This window comes from Macrobrachium nipponense, chromosome 7 (assembly GCF_015104395.2).
Source record: "Macrobrachium nipponense isolate FS-2020 chromosome 7, ASM1510439v2, whole genome shotgun sequence".
NCBI classification, from domain to species: domain Eukaryota; kingdom Metazoa; phylum Arthropoda; class Malacostraca; order Decapoda; family Palaemonidae; genus Macrobrachium; species Macrobrachium nipponense.
The window spans coordinates 66,987,796-66,995,295 of NC_061109.1; the positions used below are offsets into that span (position 1 = coordinate 66,987,796).

General features: G+C 31.2%; 1 long non-coding RNA gene across 1 annotated transcript in view; it reads left to right on the plus strand.

The window, feature by feature from the left end:
- Nucleotides 1–7,500, plus strand: part of LOC135217223 (uncharacterized) — a 210,497-nt gene that overhangs the window by 202,293 nt on the left and 704 nt on the right. The gene's annotated exons all lie outside the window — the stretch shown is intronic.

Genomic DNA, 7,500 nt, shown 5'->3' on the forward strand with positions numbered 1-7,500 from the left:
AACGCAGCAAGCTTTATTTTCCATGAAAAATATGACAGTGAAAACCGGTGTATAACCCCTTAGAATTTGAAAGACGGCTTACTGCAGATGTATTATTATTATTATTATTATTATTATTATTATTATTATTGTTGTTGTTGTTTGTTGTTGTTGTGTTGTTGTTTTGTTTTTTTTTGTTGTTGTTGTTTTATTATTATTATCATATTATTATTTTTTTTTTTTCTACATATCACAGTCCTCCAATTCGACTGGGTGGTACTTATAGTGTGGGGTTCCGGGTTGCATCCTGCCTCCTTAGGAGTCCATCACTTTTCTTACTATGTGTGCCTTTTCTAGGATCACACTCTTCTGCATGAGTCCTAGAGCTACTTCAGCCTTATAGTTTTTCTAGATTCCTTTTCAGGGATCTTGGGATCGTGCCTAGTGCTCCTATGATTATGGGTACGATTTCCACTGGCATATCCCATATCCTTCTTATTTCTATTTTCAGATCTTGATACTTATCCATTTTTTTCCCTCTCTTTCTCTTCACCTCTGGTGTCCCATGGTATTGCGACATCAATGAGTGATACTTTCTTCTGACTTTGTCAATCAAACGTCACGTCTGGTCTGTTTTGCACGTATCACCCTATCCGTTCTGATACCATAGTCCCAGAGGATCTTTGCGTGATCGTTTTCTATCACTACATCAGGTTGGTGCTCGTACCACTTATTACTGCAAGGTAGCTGATGTTTCTTACACAGGCTCCAGTGGAGGGCTTTTTCCACTGAATCATGCCTCTTTTTGTACTGGTTCTGTGCAAGTGCCGGGCATTCGCTTTCTATGTGGTTTATGGTTTCATTTTTCGTATTGCACTTCCTGCATGTGGGATAGATGTTATTTCCGTCTATCGTTCTTTGAACATATCTGGTTCTTAGGGCCTGATCTTGTGCCGCTGTTATCATTCCTTCAGTTTTCCTTCTTTAGCTCTCCCCTCTGTAGCCATTGCATGTGTCATCGCTGGCTAGTTCTTTAGTCTGTCTCATATATTTGTCCGAGCATTGGTTTGTTGTGCAGTCCTCTGTTCTGTCTGTCATTCTCCTGTCTCTGTATATTTCTGGGTCTTCGTCTACTTTTATATTCCCATGCACTCTTTAGCCACTCGTCTTCACTGGTTTTCAGATATTGCCCCAGTGCTCTGTTCTCGATGTTGACGCAGTCCTCTATACTTAGTAGTTCCTCCTCCTCCCTCCTTCCTTTCGTGTTATGTATAGTCTGTCCGTATTTGCTCTTGGGTGTAGTGCTTTGTGTATTGTCATATGTTTCCTGGTTTTCTGATCTATGCTGCGGAGTTCTGCCTTCGTCCATTCCACTATTCCTGCGCTGTATCTGATTACTGGCACGCCCATGTGTTTATGGCTTTTATCATATTTCCGGCGTTGAGTTTTGACTTGTGTATCGCCTGAGTCTGCATATATTCTTTCCTGATCGTGTCCTTCATCTCTTGGTGTTTTATATCCCCTCCTTCCATTATTCCCAGGTATTTGTATCCTATCTCATCTATGTGTTTGATGTTGCTCCCATCTGGTAGCTTTATCCCTTCAGTTCTCGTTATTATTATTATTATTATTATTATTAATTATTATTATTATTATTATTATTATTATTATTATTATTATTATTATTATTATTATTATCATTGACAAAACCTTCAAATGAATATGCATAATTTCCGTATTTATAAAAAACATCTAGACCAGTCAAAAATTCATGTGTACCATACACATTTCTAACCGTTTGCAACATCAGACCAGTAAAGATAAATTTTAATTCAGTTAGAAAAAATAAAAAGTGATTAGTAAAAAAAAACTAATATTCTTTAATGTCGTATGGTTTCATATTTTGTTTAGCCAGTAAGGTTTTAATGATTTGATTAAAATGATACGAATTAGTTGAAAAATGTTAGCAAATATGCTATTATTTTTAAATATCAATTTGCTTCTGATCCATTTGAAAATCGCAGCTACAGTGACAAAGCGAAATGGAAAAGAGAGAGAGAGAGAGAGAGAGAGAGAGAGAGAGAGAGAGAGAGAGAGAGAGAGAGAGAGAGAGAGAGAGAGAGAGGAAGTATAAATAAAATGAAAATATTTGAGAATCATACAAATGAAAGTATTACAACCGAAATAAACTCCTTGTATGAAGTGAAAAAATAAAAGAGTGAAATATTAAAATCTCCATCACAAAAGAAGCAGAAATACCGACGGAAAAAGAACCAAGTTGAATTTAATAACCTCAAAGCAGGAAGTAGGATGTGGGGCCTAATTCAATTCGTAATTAAAGTAATTATGTAATAATTTAATTAGCGAGAAGAAAACAGCATTTACTAAAAGGGAAAGATTTTTTATAATAAAATATTAAATATTCTTGTGAAACCTGACCGGGAATAACACGCAGACGGTGAGAAGAGAGTCATTATAATTGAAAAGGATATGAAAATAAAATTCCATGAAAATTACAAGAGATCGAAATGTCAGTGATTGGTGTAACTTTTATTCCTGGTTATTTCTCTATTGCAAGATCAATACTCTCTCTCTCTCTCTCTCTCTCTCTCTCTCATCTCTCTCTCTATACCTTGTCCATCCCTCTCTCTCTCTATATATAGTATATATAGATATATATATATATATATATATATAATATTATATGGTGTGTGTGTGTGTGTGTGTGTGTATTATATGTGATATATATATATATATAGATATAATATATATATATATTATATATATATATATATAGTATATAATATATATTATGGCGTGTGCGTGTGTGTTTGTATACAAAGATAGACAGATATACATATTATACATACAAACGCACACACATACACATATATGTATATTTATATATATATATATATATATATATATATATATATATATATATATATATATATATATATATATATATATATATTAATTTATGTGTGATTGTGTAAACTGAGTGAAAGATGTTCATGCGCGTAATGGAAAATGAATGACCAGCGGTTTTGTGACCATGTATACTCCATACATCATTCTTCAGTGAAATGTTAGCTTACGGAACACAGGCCTTCAAAGTTCATGCATAAATATGCAGGAACTGGTTACATGTATATGTCAATATATAAGTGTTATCCGTAATTTTATTTAGTGGATTCGAGCAATTCCCCTTACATACTTGAGAGTGAGAGATAGAAAGGGAGACAGAGGTAAATGCTTCCTCTATAAAATTTCCGCCTCCTGAGCCGGACAAACGTTGTTCTCTTGGTTGGTTTTAGAATTAAGAGAATAATACTAATTTACTTGTTTATTACGCAATAACAAATGGCATTCTTCTTTTTAATAAGATTACCTTTTTTCTTTATTTATTTTTCTTCCCTTAATTTGATGAAATAATTTTAAATTGAACGTTTTGTTTTATATATATATAGTATATATATATATATATATATATATATATATATATATATATATATATATATATATATATATATATATAGATATATATAGATAGATATATATATATATATATATATATATATATATATATATATATATATATATATGTATGTATGTATGTATGTATATATATATATATTAATATATTATATAATATATATATATATATATATATATATATATATATATATATACATACATACATACATACACAATGTGAGATTGTGTGTTATTCACCTCTGGAAATTTTAGGAGGCGTTTCTTTATTTTCTTTTCATCTCTCTCTCTCTCCTCCTCCTCCTCCTCTCCTCCTCCTCCTCCCTCCTCATGTTTTTTTCTCCTGTGTCTTCGTATATATTGGAAATAGAAAATTACTATCTCTTTTCCGTCCACTGTGACGAAGACCCATGAATTATTTTTCTATTCCTTCCTGACCCCTACTTGTTTCCCTCCCCCCATCCCACAATCCAACCCACGTCCGCTTCCCACCCCCTTTTACGGTGGGGTTCCCAATATGTCGCATTTCCTGTCTTTTTTTACAAAAAATGGGAAAAATAAAAAAAAATTAATATAAAACATTATCAGCTTCATCTTGACCTTCTCACACAGTTTTCCTACACGGCGAAATGTCGATAGATTAATGTGTTTGTTAATGTCATTTTTTTAACAAGATTATTTTGAATTCATTATTGTTGCCTGCCATGCTGCCTTCCTCCCCCCCCACTCTGTCCCTCTCTCTCTCACTCTCTCTCCCTCTCTCTCTCTCTCTGTGAGTCTCGAACCACCCTTCGGAAAGAAATAAGAAAAAAGAGAAAGCTTCAATCAAGCTTTGTCAATAAACTCCCTCCCCCTTTCCCTCCCCTCTCCCTTCCCCTTCTCCCCCCCCACCCACCCCCCGTTCCTCCACCATCTTTTCCTGACGACGACGTCAAGCATTTTGCAAAGAGATGAATTTCCAGATGACCTCTGGAACCTTCCTACAAATAGGTTATTAGCCCTTCGACTTTTCAGTTTACTCTCTTTTATCCTCCTTTTTTTTTTTTTTTTTTTCTTACTTTTCGACATTATAGCATCCGGAGTTGCTCTCGTGTAGGAAAATCGCTGAGAGGATTTTTATTTTTAGATTCCGTGTTCTCGTTATTCAATATATATATATATATATATATATATATATATATATATATATATATATATATATATATATATACATGATATATATATATATATATATATATATATATATATATATATATATATAGTATACAGTATATATATATATATATATATATATATATATATATATATATATATATATATATATATATATATATATATATATATATATATAAAATATGATTCTTTATGCCATTAGCGTTTCATTAGTGGTACTGTTGTTATATTTCATTGTCCGTAAGATGAAGACTAATCGAAACAAATTATAAACAAGATTTCTGTAAACAAGTTTTTAAAAAAGGGCAACTTAATTTAAGGGTGAATACAGAAATGGTCCCTCGGGTTGGTTTGTAAATATTATTTTCAAAGGTAAGGTGAAGAATTAGGAAGAGATGTATTTTTTTCGTTGTGATTAATCGATTAAATCATCTTTTAAATAATCTTTTGTTTATAAATACAAACAAAAATGAACAGAAACGATAATCAAGAATATAATCTTGATAGCTGGTGTTTAGTACTGTCTCATCTTCCTTTATTTTCCTGTTTCTTCTTTGGTCAAAATTGGTTCCTTTCCGACGTTCAATTTTGGAAAAAGGATTTCTGGATTCTTAGATAGAGCAGAAAAGATGTGTTAGCTGGAAATAAGTATTGTAATCTCCAGCTTGGCTTCTTTATTATCTTAATTAAGCACCAGTTTGGTTTTTAATGTTTTTATGTCATTTTGTTCAGATGGTTTTCCAAACAACATTTTACAGTAGTGACTCAAATGATATTGACACCTGCACATAGTCTGTGAAACAGAATGACTTTATCCGAGTGTTTTTACAAAACATACGGCACAAGTCACGTGTGTTTATATGTTTATACACTGTCCTCTTAAACACCAAATGATATATATATATATATATATATATATATATATATATATATATATATATATGTGTGTGTGTACGTATATATGTATACATGTATATAGCTATATATATATATATATATATATATATATATATATATATATATATGTGTGGTGTGTGTACGTATATATGTATACATGTATATAGCTATATATATATATATATATATATATATATATATATATATATATATATATATATATATATATATTATATATGATATATATATATATATATATATATATATATATATATATTATATATATATATATATATACTATATATATATATATATATATATGTATATATATATATATATATATATATATATATATATATATATATATATATATATATATATATATATATATATATATATATATATATATATATATATATATATATATATATATATATATATATATATATATATAGTATATGTTCTACGATCACAAGTAACACGTGAAGACAGTATATCAAGAGCCAGCAGGAAAATTTGAAAAGCAGAAGTACTTTGCGCTTTCGTGTATTCTTGATACAATATAAAATATAAGTCAAGGGGTGTTTTTAATATTAGCAATGGACAATATAAACTAGACAACTGGCTTAGGAAATGTATTTTTGACAACTCCGTGACTATGTAATTAACTGCTTAGTAGTTTCATTTCCTTTGGTAGCATTTATCATTTAAGTGTAATTGTAGGCTGTGGACCATTTGCTTCTAAACTAGGCTGTTTGGTTGTTTTATATTTTTCTTTTTTTTTCTTTTCTATGTTTACCTCTGATATTTCGAAGCTGTTTCACGAAAGCGCTAGGTACCGCTGCTTTTCATTTTTTCTTGCTGGCTGTTGATAAATATTGTATATGTTGGGGGTGTGTGTGCGCGTGTGAGTGCGAGTGCGTGTATATCATTGTTGTATATACATAGTATCTGATACGTAATTATAGTCCTTCATCTGGTCGAAAAGAATTACCGTAAGCGACAGCGAAAATAAAATAAAAGATTTTTTAAAATAATTTTCTAGTTATGTGCTTCAACGAATTACCATATTATTCATGTCCTTCTATACATTTCCAGTAACATATAGTAGGCCACTGTAAAACAAAAAGAACGATATGCTGAAAAGAAAAATGGTTTCTCTTGTAGAGACCACTAATGTATAATAAAATCCAAAAGTCTTGTAAGTGGAAAACTTCATTTATTATTCCCTTTCGGATGGCCATAAACGCAGCTCGTTAATAACATTTAGCCATACAAAATCCATAGCAAACTGTTTAATATAAAAGGAAACGAAAAAAACCCCGATAAAAGGTCGGAGTGACATTAATCACACTAATTATGGGTTATCTGTGACAGTGCCATTAGAGGTAGCGCTCCACCGTGACATAACATTACGGTATAGTCATTACTTGACAAATGTGAATACGGTGTACAGTAAATATCGCCAAGGGGGATATCGCCAAGGGGGATAGAAGTCTTTGGGTGTGAGGCAAAACATTTTCAAATGCCGTGCATTTTCGTCTATAAAAATCCACAAAAGTTTACGACATAATTTCTCTGAAGTTGACATGCCACTAAAAAAGAATGGATGTTTTGCTATTAGAACCTGCAGCGTTCAAAAGAAAATGCAGTGCATTACTGCCCATAAACAGTTCGTATTGAATTTGATAAAATTTTTTATGGCCCCTGTAGGCTTGTTCTATAACAATAGGAGTTTATGAGCGTATTCTAGTAATAATAATAATAATAATAATAATAATAATAATAATAATAATAATAATAATTACAGCAACAGATCTGGTAAAGGCTCCGTTAGTCGAGTCTACTAAGATCAATACGGGCGTCACTCACTTCTGTGTGTTATTCCAGCTTGTCTGAAGTAGGTCTAGGCAGAGGTTAGTTTTTTGATCGAGAGAGAGAGAGAGAGAGAGAGAA